General features: G+C 44.7%; 1 long non-coding RNA gene across 1 annotated transcript in view; it reads right to left on the bottom strand.

The window, feature by feature from the left end:
* Positions 1-2,805: 2,805 nt before the first annotated feature.
* The window catches only part of LOC139103224 (uncharacterized), a 40,949-nt gene continuing 27,118 nt past the window's right edge, over positions 2,806-16,636 (bottom strand). The window contains exon 3 of the long non-coding RNA XR_011545846.1: positions 2,806-7,630. This is a non-coding gene — a long non-coding RNA (uncharacterized lncRNA). The remainder of the gene's footprint in view (positions 7,631-16,636) is intronic.

The raw sequence follows: 16,636 nt of genomic DNA on the forward strand, positions 1-16,636 counted from the left end.
GAGAAAAAGAGAAAGGAGAGAGAGAGAGAATTTGAAAAAATAATTTCTGAAAACAGAACGGTTTTTTCTAAAAATTCCCGGTTCTTTTAATCGCTCACAGTGAATCGTCGGTGCACGTGCAATCAGTCGCGACCATTTTTTTCCTCCGTTGTTTGTACATGATTTCATAGTTGTTGATGGTAGAACGCGCTCCCGTTCAGGTTGTTATTTATCTGTCAAAACGAATAACGCATGCGTTTCGCGAACGCGAAGTAACTATAACTGATTGGTGAAAAAAAATTTTTATTTCTCGCCTGTTTTCGAGACGGACCCGGCACGTGAAATTATTTTCCCTAAAATTCTAAACCCCTAACTTTTTTTCTTTTTTCCGTTTCCTTTTATCTAAAACTGTACTTAGAATTTTGCGGAAAAATTCAGGTGCTCTAGGTTCAATGTTTAAGCCGCACAAAGATGCTGGAGGATGAAAAAAAAGAAAAAGAAAGAAATATTCCGAAATAGTGGAGGAAGTAAAGGGTCAGAACCCTGGGGCACATACGGAGCTAAGGTCTACGAATATTTACCCGGTTCCCTCTCTTCTTCTTTCTCTCTTAGACGCGAAGGGCGAAGGGGCGGAGGGAGAGGAGTAAGAGAGACCTAGGGTGCAAAGCTCGGACCTCGTTCTTTTGTGAGCGCTGGGCCTTTTGTCGTCGCGACAAAGCCCGAAGAATATCCATCCTTCAAATGTGGAACAGCTGCCATCGAATGGCCCCGGCCACCTTTTTTAGAGCCGCGTGCACACAGCGCGGGTATGCGAACGGCGCATGTACCAAGTTTCGGGCGGTAGCGAGAGATGGGCAAGGGATGATATCGCTGCGAGCGAGAAGCAGTAAAACGTTGTTTTCAAGTAGGCAGACTAGATTCGCGCGCCCCGAAATGGTGGTCCTCGCCGCGATCTCTCCCTCGCTTTCCTGTCACTTCGGACAAGTTTAACGAAAAGCTGATCGAAATTTTTCTGCCGGAGGCTCTAAAACTTAGAACGAAGGAAATGCGCGACGATAGAAATACAAAAAAAAAAAAAAAAGAAAAAATCTTTTTGAAAAGACAAAACGTGAAAAGGACTCGCGTGTTTGACGATGGGGGGGTTCGGTTGGCGGAGGAGGGAGCCGTGATTTTTTTATGTACCCCGTATAAACGCGGGCGTTTCATCTCGGCGAGCAGCCCGTCTGCAAACGGAATATTCGATAAGCTAATCGCGATGCAGTGGCAGACACGATTATAATTCCCACACAAGGCCACACGTGCCTTTATTATTCATTTATCGGAAGAGACTGGCACCGGTCGTATTTACGATGCGATCGATGCATACGGGGGCCATTGGAAATCTTCTCGCGATCTCGCGCAGCCAAAATTTTTATGCTTATATGTCGAAGACACTAACGCGGCATTTCCGGTTTAGCGATATTTTCGACGAGACAACATTCGGTAGCTTGAAAATTGAACGAAATAATAATTAAAGCGATTAAATTTTTAGCTAAGAATATCGTGAAGTTACGGTTAACGGCAGAAACCGACTGTACTTTTCCTCTTAAAACGAACGAGATAAATCGCGACGCGGTTAATCGATAACACGGTGAAACAGCAGCATTCAGATAATGCACCGATCGCAACCGAGCGCGGCGGATTGTTGAAACTGCATTTAGTGGCTCCCCGCAATTCGCAACAAAGTTGAGTCTGGAAAGAGCTGACCCAGCAGACTCCATTATTTATGCACGAGGTCTAAAATTGTCTAACTCGTTTATAGACGATTCCAGGTGCCAATTACGGGAGATCCGCTTTGACACAGCGATAAGAATTATCACGAGGTCGAAGTATAAGTACATTTGACAAGTAGACATTTTTAAATCGTGAGTTACCGCTCGACTCGTTTCGATTTCTTTCTCGCGTCGGAGAACGTCCGATATTTTCTCGTTACCCTGCTTAAAAATTCTAATTATTGAGACTCGAAATCATCAAAAGTAAAAAAAAAGAAAAAGAAAAAAGATTCCAAGTGCTGCGATTAAAGTTTATTATTAATTTGATGACTGATTTGTCGAGCGTAGTTTATAACGGTGTAAATTATGATTATAAGTTCCGTGTTCGTTTGTAAAACGCCAGTTTGGGACTTTAGGCGTTTGATATACGTCCGCCGATTCGTGCTTGAAATTATTAGGACGATTCGTGGATTTCGGGCGCCGCAGCGTGAACGGCAGCGTGCCTGCTCGCAAAATACGAGCCATCGCGCGCTGAAATAAGAGCATTCGAGTAATGCCGCGATGCAACGGCCGGTGCATCGTTGAAATAGCGATTAATTCCCTCCCTCGATTTCGACGGGCAAGTAGCACGCGGTTCCAGTTCGCAACAAAGTTCTCGGCCAAAGGGAAGGCGTCCTCTCTCTTTCTCTTTCTCTCTCCCTCCCCTTCTCTCTCTCTATCTCTCGCTCTCGCTCTCTCCCTCGGTCTCTCTTTCTCTTTGGGGGTGTGGGCGGCGTCGGAATGTGCCGGCGAGTTCCGAAACCCCGGGATGAAAATGCCTCTCTGCCGGATTAGCTAGCCCCCGCTGGCTAGCCGACTGTAGTCCCCATACCTAATGCAGAGTATGCTCGTCGCTGGCTGGCTTCCGGTCCAGGGCCGGGTGGATCAAAAGACGGACTCGTGCGAGAAAATTTCATAACTTTTCCCGCGGTCGTATAAATTATTTTAAGGTGTAGAAATTAACGCCACGTGTTTACGCGGCGGCGAAAAATTTGCGCCTATCTGAACTGTTTTTTTTTTTTTTTTTTTTTTTTTCTTTCCCCTTGTTTTGATAATTATTCGCTTTAATATAATGCCTGTTAATAATTTTGTTAAATGTTAGATTTCATGACTAATTGCAACGATCGAACGTAATGATGGAATCCTGTCGACTAGATTATTTAACTTTCTTCGTTCGAAAGAAGAAGAGAAAAAAAATCCAGCGAGCTCGAGTTTTGCGCCTAGTAGCGCGGAGGTTGGATCGCGCGCGAAACGACCGAGATGAGCGGGAATGCCAGGCGGAGGAAATGACAAATTAACCGTTTGCGACGCCTCTACGCTCCTCTTTTCCATTCCACCTTGTGTTTTGCAAACACCGGGCTGTCCGACACATTTTTGCCCGGCGTGTTTCGCGACTAATCGAAATCTACGTCCCGCGGCGGCCGAATAAAACTTCAAATACGCCCCGCGTTATCCAAGAACGATTCTCGCGGCTGAGAGAGGGAGGATAAATAACAAATATCCGCGCGACGGAGCTTCGAGGACGAGATTAATTAATTAAGTAATTAAAATCGGAGCAGGTTATCGGAAGAAAATGTTTCTTTGAGCGGAAGGATGACGCAACTTCCTCCAGAGACTTGATACACGCTGCCGAAATTCCATTCCCGAGCTCGTTGAGATTACAATAACGCGTTGCCTCCCACGATCGATGTAACGAGCGCGTCTTCCTCATAGAGATCATCTTTTGTAGTGCTGTTAGCGCATTGCTTAACTCGCGTTACCTTCACGCTCGCCGTTCCCTCGTCATTTCGATCGCATAGAAACCGTCTATTAGCGCGATCCTATTCTACGAACACCGGCGTCTTTGTGCGCGGCCGGGCTCGTGGCATTCAATCGCGCCGAGGGAAAAATTCTAGCTCACTCGGTGTACAATGTGATCTCATTTTATTTCATTTTTCTTATTGTTCCTCATTTTAAAATTTTAACCACGCGTGTAAAAGCGCAGTCAATCGATCATTGTTTTATACGATTTTATTATTGTACACGGCGCGACGCCAAATATCTGCTCGTCGTCGATCGAGGAGGCGCTCTCAAAGTCGCGCTTCCTTCGCGGAAATTTATTCGAGCGGAGCAGTGGCCAGCTTCGGCTGGTAAGCGTGCATCTTCGCGTTCTACTGTTCTTGCCGAGCGTGTAATATACGCGCGGAGAGCGAGATCCACAATGCGGGGGGGCCGATGGACCGCGCATCCCCGACCTAACTGCTCTCGGCTAACCGACTCGGCTGGTTAACTGCTTCTGGTCGGCGATTTAACCGCCGCGCTGCTAATCACTCGTTCGGTTAACCGCGTCGGCCGCGGACTACAAACGGGGACGCGCGCGGAATTTCGATCGTTGCCGCTGCACGCGCCGCGCGTTTAGTTTTGAAACGCGAAAGAGGCCCGCGCGGCGCGGAGGCTGCGGGAGCAAAACCCCCCTCGGGGTATTCCAGCGTGGATGGGCCACCTTACGTTTCGTTCGCCGCTATCGCGAACGGACGATAAGTCGCGTGCCTGCCCACCTTTGTGCACAAAGGGCCGCTCCGGAACGAAATTGTGCGAGATCCGGGACGATTAGAAGATTAATTAAAACGAAGAGGAGAAATTTCGAAATTATTCGCTCTATTTCGAGTTCAATTTGGTACTTGAGCCTTTGGGTCCCTGATTAATACTTTCCGTGAAACGTAAACGTAGAGCTTATTGCCACCTAGGCTTATTTAATAATCATTTAATAGTAATGATATTTAAGGACGTGGAATTTGGTCCATCGCAAGTTGGCTCTTTTAATTATTCGCGCGTACGACGTATAAACCTAATAAATGCAAGTCAATAAGACGACAGGTATTACCGAATGGGCGTCACGGTGATGCTGAATTACTGTCTCCGGCTCGGCCACGTGATTAACATCGCGGAGGCTCGCGGTAACAATTAGAGAAACCTCGAAGAGATCCGCCGACTCGGGGCGATGACAAACAAGGCACGGTGAGAGAAGGAGGGAAGACCCGATTACGTCGCGGCGCGATATTTCACGTCACTTCCGGTTACAAACCTCCTCCGGGCGGGTTATGAGACGCCGTTCGGTGGGCGAGAGAGAGACGGACGAGGTGCGCGAGCCTCGAGAATTAATTTGAATTGGATTACCATGAATATTGTCGGCGAGAGGTCGGACGCGTTTCTCATCGCGAGCTAAACGCCCCGAAAAGTCGCGCGCGCTCTTTAACGATCAGCTACCGGCCTCGAGCAATTTGCGAATATTCATAAAAATTAATATTTCTGATAAAAGATAAAACAATATTTTAATAAATATATATTTTTCCTTTTATTATCTTCTTTTTATTTTATTCGGTCTTTGTGATTTTCACGTGTCCTAGAAATTCAGCGGCTAAATTGTCACAGACGTTTATTTCTCGATAAATTTATTTAAGGCTCGGAAAAAGTTTATAATAAATAATTAAAATTATTAAGATAATTTTGTGATTATTTGTGTTAAAATTCATTCATTTTTCTTTTTTGTTTCAGAAAAAGACAAAACTGTCGAAGAAAACTTCGCGCTTGCAGCTTTATATCTTGGTGAGTGAAATAAAAGAATTTTTCCGATAGTAAAAGTATTTCAATACGACGACGAAGCTAAAGACAGCGTCGAATGCGTTGCGTTATTTGGACGCGGGCTTCCTCTCGTTAGCGCCGGACAATGCCCGGGTTTCGCGAGTATGACCGAGGAGACAGCCTCGCGGCTGTTCCCAACGAGCGGAGGTGGACGCAACTTTTTCGCGGCTGTATTTTTCGCGGTATCCGTTCTCGCGGAAAGCCGTAAATTATGCCGGAAGGACGCGTCGCGACGCGGGCCTTATTGTCGTCGCGAGCTTCGAAATTCCATTGTGCGGGAATCTGAAAGTTCGCCAATTTGTGCTTTGGTCTTTGATAACGTGGGGGAAAGATCACGCATATATTATACAATAATTGGAGTCGCCGATGGGCGTCTTAAACCTTTGATAAATTCGAAGAGCCGCTCTGAGAGAAGAATATAATTTTTTTTCCGCCGTTAATTATAATTTTAAAATATTTTCAATCACAAATACAGTTTATCTAATTAAAATAGTTCATTATTTGAATTTCGCAGGGACCGACTCTTCTTTTCTTTTTTTATTAACCGTATTGCTATACCTATTGTTATTGATAATTTGTCACTGATAACGCCGAGATGACGACAATTCGCGCGAGAATGGGAAAAAAAAAATCTCATCAGCTCCTCGTCGCATTTAATTACTTATATGAGTAGTTAACTTCGCTCTCCCCCGCCTCCTCGCGATAATGTAGCAAGAGAGAAGCAAACAATATCTGACACTTTACGAAAATCGGAAAACCGTGAGCGACGGCTAGAAACAATATCGCGCCACGTGACAGCGACAAGTACGGCGCAAAATGTCTCAAACTATTCCTTGCGTCGCTATAGAATTATATATTTCTTTTCAAAGTTCCGAGTTTTTCAAAAGGAAAAAGTACCAATTTAATTTCAACGACGTATATTAAAAGAAAAAAAAAATACCCAATCTATACTTAAATTACACGAAAAAAAGAATTGCAACAAAAGCAATTAACGCACGGCGATAATTGCTTTGAAATATTTTAAGTCAACAGAATCAAATTAAAATAACAGAAACCTTCGAGATTAGAGCCCGGCTGTGAAAAAAAAAATCGCCGAGTAATCTAACGCATGGAAAAAGACGCCGCCCCGGCGTTCTAGCAATTTCCTCTCGCGACCGCCTTCCCATTCTCCACTCTATCTTCATCTAATCACTTTTGCTTTCGTCAACGTTCACGCCGCGGGCTAAGCGACAGGCGTTGATGGAACTTGGCGAGGGTGGGAGAAAGAAACGCGATAGGTTTCAAGGACCGAACTGCGCCCAAAAAAGAAAGAAAGAAAAAAAAAATTCCCGGGAGAAAGGAGGAAAAGAGGCAGAGTCCCTATTCGAGAGTGGAGGGCTCCGCGCGCCCCGCGGCGATTGCAAAGTTTCACGGAAATGCACCCTTACGAGGAATCCCTCGAGGAGCCCTTGGGTCGTCTCGGGAGTCGCGCAAAATAGAAGGGGGGCCAGGATGGGGGGGCGGGCGCCTCCATTGTGATTGATACGGCCCGATTCGGCGCCCAGGGTCTCGCGGATTAAAATATAAAGGCCGCGTTTCCGCCATTTAGCGCATTAAACGGTGACGGAGAACGTCGAATGGAGCGCACAATCGAGCCTCCTCGCGAGGGATGCACAAAAGTTCCGCGGCTCGTTAGACTGAAATTCTTATACGCGATCGCCGAGGGTTATCTCCGTCTTTCTCGTTCTCCGCGCTGTTTCGCGGGATGTCTCTTTTAGGGCCGCGGGTAACAATGGGCCGCGAACGATGAAACGTCTCGAGAGAGGACGAACTTAGAGCTCGCAACAATGGGCCCGCATATATCGTGGATTATATAGAGTGACCGCGTTTTTTTTTTTTTTTTCTCTTTTTTTTCCCCCCGAGCGAAAGGGCTTATTTGTCGGTTAAACTATTTAAGAAAAAATCGCGTGATGTTTACAATTATAATTATTTTTTTTATAATTACAAAATAATTGAAATCTCTCGCTAGGTAATAAACTTTGGACAGCGCGGTCTCTTTTATTCGCTTTGCCCGCGTGAGTATAAATATGCGATTGCCCTTGGCAGTAGTACGCCCGGATGTGGCATGCATTATGAACTGGAATAATTAAACGTACCTTACGTAACGCCGGACAATAGCTTGAAGCCGCCAAAGTGTTAATCACGACCCCGACGGTGCACTTCTTATTAAAACTGCGAAGTCGTGTCCTGCTTCGTCGATGCTGAAACAAAAAACAAGTTGGCTCGATTAGGAAGCATGGATATCACAAATGTTAATTGAAATAACGTGCGAGTTAAATTTTCTTAAAAACTAATTTTTAAAAATTAATTATTTTTCTCGCTCAAGACGTTGCACCTTTCCGGCGGGCGAAAATACCTTACGGAGTTTTTCAATTCGACACGCGCTCTCGATTTTATTATAATAAATAAATCCGATTTATTATAGCCCGCGTATCGGTTTGCAAACGAAACGCCCGTGTTTACGCGAAGAATGACAATACGCGGAGGGACGTTTATCGATCTTTCCTACGTGCACCGCCACACGCATTTGTATTCGATTCAGGCGTTCATTGCGGTATCGCCTGCACATGCATATACGCCCGGAACACTTTATCGAATTCGTTAACGTTAAAAGTATTGATGAGACAAACGTAAAAACTGAATATCTCGTTAATTCCGCGGCTAATACCGGAAGCACAATCAACCAACAGCGCGCTGACTCTTGTCTCTTTATAAGAGAAAAATGCATTCCCGAATTATCGGAGTTTAGATTAGTTCAACAAAATTCCCGTAAAAAAATTATTACACAAACAATAAAATTGTTACAATAAATAATAAAATGTAAACTCAAAATATAATTTAAACGAAAAATTAAATTAATTAAAAATTTAATATAAATGTCTACTTAAAAATTAATTCGATTTTAAAAACGTATAAAAGAAAGAGAAACGATTGTTTAAAAATAAAGTATTCCCTGTACCTACCCAAGGATTTAATTTTTATACCTTCTACATTTACTTCTCGATACACCCAGTATGTTCGCACTTGAAATCCCCCAGCACACTCACACGCGTGCATGCGGCGTGCTTACCAAAGGGCGCACACATCTCGCCCTCATTCGTGCGAGACACGGGAAGCCGTATGTGCATCGAACATTGATTTTAAGCGCTCCGGCACGGCGCGGCAAAAACGTGCGGGATTTACACGAGCGCGCACCGTCTTACTTTTAATAGGAAAAATCGCGGGAGGTGCGGGGGAGCGATGCCGTAAGACGGATGTGGGCGAGATTTCACGACTATCGAGACCCGATGGACCGACCGACGGAGCCCTGGACCGCGCGGCCTTCCGTATTTCTCTCCGCAGTCCATTTCGCACGTGTTCCGCTTTACACGAGCACGACCGGCGGACCACGCTTTTATCTCTTACGCCAGCCAAGTGATTCTTTAACGTCAACGATACTTCGAAGGCGCGTGTCGAACCCCGCGTTTTAAAGACCAGCGGTTTCTTTTATTTTTTTATTATTTTTTTTTCTTTCTTTTTTTTTTTTGTTTCGCGCAATTTTATTTGCTCGCAACGCATCACGGCATCACGGATGAGATATTAACGATACTAATATCTGACGGCGTTGTTTTTATTTCAATTTTATAATCCGCCGATGAAAAAGAGGATGCTCGCACGCGCAACGGTCCACCGTTGTCTCGCGCCGCGATGAGAATTATTAACCTGCACGGGAGAACGATGCGTGAAATATTTATCGGCGGATAAAAAAAAAGACCGCAGAAAATGGACCCGGCCGGTTTATCTTCACCGCGCATCTATCGAGTAAACGTTCGCCTCCTCCCTCTCCCTTTCCTCTCCCACGCGCGAAAGCGTAATTTAGTTAAAGGGTGTAAGCGCATAACTTTCGTAAAACACACCGACTGTATTATTCAAGGCGGCGATAACACGTGGTGGCTAACAAACGACCGTCCGTACCTTCCCGGCAATTTAAGGGGTCAAAAAAACACGCCGCTCCCCGGGTCCGTACGCCATTTGCGAGGGTACGCCACCCGCTTCGGATATTCGTGCCTGCAACATTTATAACACGGCGGAATTTGGAATTTTGCAAAAGCCGCTGCCCCCGCAAAGCTTGCGCGCGTGGTGTATCATCAATTATTCACGAGTCAATTACCTAAGAGTAATAATTAACTTATAAAGTTATTCAAAAAGTTTGCGAAAATATCAGAAACCGAGAGAGGGACCCGTTGGGCGAAAAATATAGTAGCCCCAACTGTGCAATTTATTATAATATCTCTAATTATTAATTATAATATTTTTAATATTATGGATGGAAATATCGTAAAATTACGAAAAAGCGGGACCAAAAGTAGCTACATATTTTTCTCTTGCTGAGATATTCCATCGGAAGGGTCCACGGATTTTTGTTCGGCTGCCCGAGGAATCGTTTCCGTATTTTTCCGCGTATTTAACATTATTTAATGCGAGATCAGATCTCGCCGCGAGATCTACGACTCCGGCGCACATATCGCGTTCGCCCGTCGACTGTTCCACGTTACATTTGCGCAATTGGATTGCACAGTTGAGATAACATGGTCCCGGCCGCGACGGGAGTGCCGAGTGCTCTCGCTTAATTTTACGTCGCACGTGACACGTAGCCTCGAAACGACATCCCGCGCGTTCTTTAGTTATTTAAGGGGTCAAAGCACATACCTCGCTGCGGCTTCGCCGAAATTATTTTGCGCGATTCCTACACTTGCGATTACATTGTCTTTCGCGAATTACACGGCGGTTTTTCGCATTGTTCGGCACGATTTCTAATTTTCGGACCGCGGTGTATGAACTGCCGATTTGATTTACACCGGGTGGCATTTCTACGGGATTCTTTAGCGTTAAATTTGTTATCCAAAGTAATGCAAGTTGCTACACCACTCGCAAGATTTTACTTTCAATTCTTTTTTTTTCTTTTATTAAATTTTTGGATTTTTCTTTTTTCTTTTTTTTTAATATCGTTGTACTAGACTACATTTATTTCAGATTTGAATATTTTCCAACTGGATGCTCGGCTCGCTTTATTATTTGACGAGTGGAAGCTCGCACGCTGCGTCTTTAGCGCGCATAGACCACCGCATAGATATAGCGCTTGAAAGTTATTTTGCGGGATGGGCTCCTATGTATATACCACTTCCCCATGTACGAGTTTGGCCCGCGAGCGCGATGGAGAGCCCGCGCGGACGGAATTGAGAAAGAGAGATAAAGAAAGACGGAGCAAGATGGATAGGACCGAGGGAGAGAAGCTGACAGAGGTACACCGTGTCTCAAAACTTTCATTATACCCTATCCTTTTACGAAATCTCTTTGAGATTGGAGTTTCAACCAGACTTGTATTCAATAAAAATGCAAATGTGATCGTAGTAATAATCACGATACAAAAATATAAATGAGAATTTTAAGAATCAAAAATCATATCTGCGAAAAAGAATAATAAGGGCAAAGGTTGCATTAATATTTTACACGTTGAAAGATCAAAGTTTAGCTCGCTAAATAAAATTAAAAATTATTCCGTATAATATTTATAATTATATTTAATTATATATATTACAGAATATTTGTTAAAATATTAATTATAAAATAGAACTCGACTGTGATGATGCTGTTCGAGGTTAGAAGGGTATTTTGCGGACACCTAGTACGCGACGCGGAAGATATAGACGAAGGTACAACTGCCGGTGATAGTTGTATATGGAAGAAAATACACGGGCGGACCGGCGACGTAATATCGGCCGCCCAAACGGTAATCGATATCGCGTATATCTCCGCCAATGTATATTCAACCGTCCTCCACGATTTTCCGAAAGGAACCCCTTAATAAAACTACTTACGAGCCTCCGAGACGAGTCTCCCCGGCGCTCTATCTCTCGGACCCTCTTTCCATCCGCCCTCTCTCATCCCTTTCGCTCCTATATTACGCCGCTCTGAGAGACTACCGGGCGATGAAAATACGTGAAATACGCCATCACGTCTCACGCGCGACTCTATTTATTAACTCCGTTTCTCCCTTCGAAGAGCCCCCGTCTGCCATTTAATTGCCAATCGCGAATCGACGATACGGTATATTCTTTAAATAATTGTTCTCCAGCGAAATTTTTTAACGGCGGTGGATCGAAGTCGCGTTAAAAGGTGCGCGTGCATAATGAAGGCGCTTTGAGAGGAAAAGATATTTAAAAGAGAAATTAATTGATATCTGCGAATTTATAGTAGCGAAATTGAAGCTCTTCGCGTCGGACGTATACAGCGGAATGAAAGCTACTCGGGATGAGAATCGCGGAGTGAATAAAAGTTTCACGGAAGGAAGCGTTTTCGCACAGAGCGCCTTATTTATTCGCGGCATTATGGGAATATGCATTTCTTACCTAGCTTCGCGCGCGTCACGGGCGATTTTCTAAAAATATCCACGACGGCCGCAATTTTTTCCGCGTCAAATTTCTTTTTTTTTTTTTTTTCTGTGTTAAGCGATCGTGACGACCCACTTTCGGCGCCACTTCGCGTTTAAGATCCGCGTAACCCGCGCGCTTAAAAGCGAACGGAAAAAAATTCCTCGGTCCGCGACGTGACATTTAAACGGCTTATTTAAGCGGCGGGGAACGATTTTGAATTCCGACTAATGCGACACGATTTCAATCCCCCCCTCGAGATATTTCCGGCCGCAGAGTCCGTGGATCGATCGCATCGATACGACCTACATCGCGCGCGCGAAACGCCATCGGCGGCGATCTTCTTTAAACATTTCCAGTCTCGCGCGTCGAGAATTATTAAACGTTATTCAGGAGATAACGGAGGAACAATTTTGCGCTCGCCGAGCTCCTTTTAACGTCTCGCTTTTCCACGTTGAAATCCACGTTCTTCAGCCGCGGGGTAAATAAAATACGCTTTCTCGCCGAGCGGATCCGCGCTATTGTTTTCGCCTGCTTCCGGAAGTAATCGCACGACGGAATGCGCGAAAGTAGCCCGTGAGAAGACGAAACGTCGGGGTAGCCGGGGAAGGGGAGGACCTTGTATTATTAATTTTGCATTCATTCCCGCTGCTTTCGCGATTGTCCCTGGTCTTTAACACCCGCCGAGAATCTTCGCGGTTTCACCGCCACCATTATGACGCGCCGTATGTAAATACGATCGCGAGAAAGCGGAGGATGAGAATAAGCGAAGGTGAACATCCGGAGGGTGAGGGATCCTCTGACGTTGTCTCCGGAGCAGCCGAGGGAGGAAATAGATGACCCGGGCGACTCGGGGGTCGGCCATCTCGATTGTGTCGACGCGGAACGTGGGGCGAAAACGTGTAAATTTAGCATCGGCTTTTTTAGTTCCTCCCTCGGCCGATATTTAAGGCCGAGGGACGAGATAAGGGCTGTCCCGAGCGACAATACTAACCCCCCGACTCCTCTGTTTTCTTTCGCCTGCACCTCGGGACCGAGTGTGTAAATTTATAGCGTTTAGTTTTTTTCATCGACGTGTCGATCATAAAGAAAAGTTTAAATTAAAATATTATAAATTAAATTTAAAATATGTTAATAATAATGCAAAGATATAAAAAAAAATTATTAAAAAAAAAAAGTTTTAAAAAATTTTTTACGTTTGGAACTGTCATCAAGTCTGCTGTGAACCAAGTGTGCCGTTCGAGGGCTCGCGATGTAGCGCGGTGTCGAAGTCAGACACTCCAAGTTGGTTCATTTCAAAATCTAATCTGCGCGTGATTCAACGGGTTTCTCTCGCGCCATCGTAGATTTTCCCCCGAACGCGGCTCGCGTTTGCACCTCAAAATTGACCGCTTCCCCGCAGCTGCGCAGCTGTCGGGGCATCTGTTAAAGGACTTTGGCGGGTGCGGGGGAGACGCGCGCGCCGCAAGACACTATATGGTAATTAGCTGTGGAAACTTGCCGGGCGAATTGTACCATGGCCGCGCGCGGCAAACTATGCCCGCATGCCCCTTGGGTACCAAATACCACCATCAGCCCGGGTGTGGGACGCGCGGCCGGGTTGGGTTAGACGGTGGCGACATTACTAAAATGTCAGAGAATGTCACCCATCTCATAATCTATGCCCCACGATCCCGACGCCACCCTCGAGCCACCCCCCCTCCCCTTGCCTTCTCTTCGCCCTCGCCGCCTCTCTCTCGGTCCCTCTCGCGCGCCAGTCGAGCTTTCGGGAGTTCTCCTCCATCCTCGCTTCGCCCCCTTCCGCGGATCCGACCCTCCGGGTGCAGTGTCGCCGCCGCATTCTCGCGAGAAATTAATTTGGCCCTATTAAAATGATCACTTCTGGATTTAAGTTACGATCTCCGCCGTTCGCTCTTCTCTGTCCCCCGTCCTAAATTTTAGACGGGGGGAGGGGAGGTGCGAAGAGCGTCTTTCCATTCCCTTACGTCGCGCAGAAAAGTACACGAGACTTAACGTCGTTGTGAGAAGAGCTTTTCTTCAGATCGCAAAGAAAGTAGATTTAATTATAATAAATTTTTTTTTTTTTTTTTTTAATGCTTGCAGGTTTTTGCTCGCGAAATAAGGCAAGCGCACGTTCGGTGCGGAAAACAGGCGTGGAACGGTGGAAAAAGACGTGTAGCGTGAATTAAGCTCCGCGTACTGAGGTAATGTTAACAATAAAAAAAAACAAAGCTAATTTTCAGCTCGACTCTATGTTCGCGGCATAAATGTATTATGGAAATAGAGGTGCGTTCAAAAAATTAAACCTCGCGCAGAGTGTTATCCATGAAAGTCAATTAAGAAACAATTGCAGAAAAAGGTGAGAGCGTTTGAAAGAACAAATTAAAAATTTATTTCCCGTTCACTATTTATACAAATAATAGTAATATATTTTAATATTAATAAATTGTCCTAAAAAAACACTACGATATCTAGCACGGTTTCCATTTCTCTTTTTATTAAAAGAAAATTAATTATTTCTGCTATTTTTCACTTTCGGTTTTTCTCAATCCGGCTCTCGATTATTAAATTTTGCATCGCATTAAAAAAAAAAAAAAAAAAAAAAGAAAGAAAATAACAAACAAATAAAATTATAATAAAATAATAATGGAATCGACTATATTTGCAGCCAGAAATCTTATAAAATTATAACTTATGATTCCAAATAACTATGTATTTTTCTTTCGGTCCAGTTAAACAGCCGTTCGTTCGAGATGCGACAGTGATGCGTACAGGAAATTCATCCGGCGCGTTATCGCGGATGCGGGGCGGGAAAAAGTGTGTAATTAATTTGAGCCCCGTCTGGGCAAACTCCAATCAAAGTGTACAAATATTAGAAAGCACGCGAGCCTCTCTCTCTCTTTCTCTCTACCCTTCTTTCTCTCTCTTTTCGGTCAATTATCACTCTCGATGCGATAACACGCGCGGATAACGAAAATTTTTGATCGTTTCGATACCGCGACGCTTTTTCCACGCGAAACCTCACCGACAGTTCACCCTCTTACGAGTTTTTATCCTTCATCTCTTTTTCTCTCTCGAGAGAAAGAGAGACGCACTCGTCGTGCATCGTCACGCGTTTAAACCCGCCAGCAAAGTATGTTTAAAGCTGCTGTGGATGCAGCTTTGCTTACGAGGTTAATGGGTCTTGGGGCTGGTTCGCCATATGAACGCTGAAATTCGCGTTTATTAAATTGAATCCTGGCGTGCTATAATATTATAGAAAAGACAAAAAATATTCCTTCGCGAGATTTATTTCGAAAGTGATTACGCGCGAGGGTGGAAATTATTTCTGTAATTTTGCAATTTATTTTGCACGTAATTAATTTAACTTTATTGCACGCAACTTCACCATTTTGAGCGATAATTAACGTTAAGCGGGATAAAATTGTACGCGTAATGATATTTCGCAAAAACTACAGGCGCGGTGTTACGAATCGACCTCGTTTGCGGAGACTTCTTCCGCGCGCACGAATTATTATTAATTAGAACTGGCGTGTTGCTTCGCTCTTCGAAATTCAATTCGTAGGATAATTAATTCGCCGAGATATCCGCGGCGTATTTTATCGACTAATTAATAAAAAGGCCCGGCGGATTGATATCTCGTAGACGAAGTGTTAACCTCGCTTGCCAATCTCCCGAGGAATTCGCCGATCGAATTAATTAAAATTTACCGTGGCGGCGGTCGTGTTGCACCGCGGTGATCCTCTTTACAAGAGATATTTCGATGGTAATGATCGCTAATTACAGTACCGACTTGCCGCTTATTAACTCACCGCGCCGCGCTTTAATTAGCCGCACGTGCCCTCCGTCGAGCCCTGCCGATCGCGGGGAACGTCTACCTCTCCGAAAAGATACGTCGTGTGCCGCCAACTGTGCCCGATCGATCGTATCGGCTTGCTGATAAGGAGCGTGACAGAACATATTTTCGAAACGTGGCGCGCGCGGCCTGTCTCCTAGGAGATAAAGCCGGACTTCTGGCCGGACACGTCAAGATACGGAGCGGAAAAAAAATGTCAAAATAAAGAATATCAAAACGCAAGAACCCGAGTTGAAATTTATCTAACTAATCTGATTTTGCAGCTAGTGGTTAGATCGCGCAGATTAAATATATTTTTTAATTAGCGACTAGCTTGGCACTAGTAATAAATTATAAGAAAGTATTTATTATTTGCTGATTGTCTTCAAAAAATAAAGCAATATCACTTCCGTCGGACTTGGTTTCCGAACGGAAGGATTACTTTTCAGACTCGGGAACTCCGAAGTATCCCTTGTCTCTGACGAGATTGCATTCACTGCCGATACGAGATACCGATATAATTATAACTTCGGCCGAAACGGGATAAGGACCGCGAGGGAACGATGTGAACCGCTTTCTTGGTCTCAATATCGCGGTGGGGTCCGTGCTATCCCCGGATAGGTAAGCCCTTAAGAAACAAGACCCTTCTTCATACATCACCCGGAATGACGGAGCACGTAACACGTGACGCAGTCTAAAGCAATGTGATACGACGTGACGGGACACTAAGTACGGAGAGCAAAAGGGAGAGAGAAGGAGAATAATCGTTCATCATTCGCATAATACGAGTGATACGCCAACGCTATTATCTTCTTTTCCACATTGGCGATGTTCTGCCGCCTGAAATGCATCTGCGCAAGGACTTGTCGAACTTTCATTATTTATTTCTTGGCGATGACGAAGTCGACGAGAAAATTGCGGGTTTTATTTAGAAAAAAAATAAATAATAATAAAAAAGCAAC

Source organism: Cardiocondyla obscurior, linkage group LG06 (assembly GCF_019399895.1).
Source record: "Cardiocondyla obscurior isolate alpha-2009 linkage group LG06, Cobs3.1, whole genome shotgun sequence".
Taxonomy (NCBI): Eukaryota; Metazoa; Arthropoda; class Insecta; order Hymenoptera; family Formicidae; genus Cardiocondyla; species Cardiocondyla obscurior.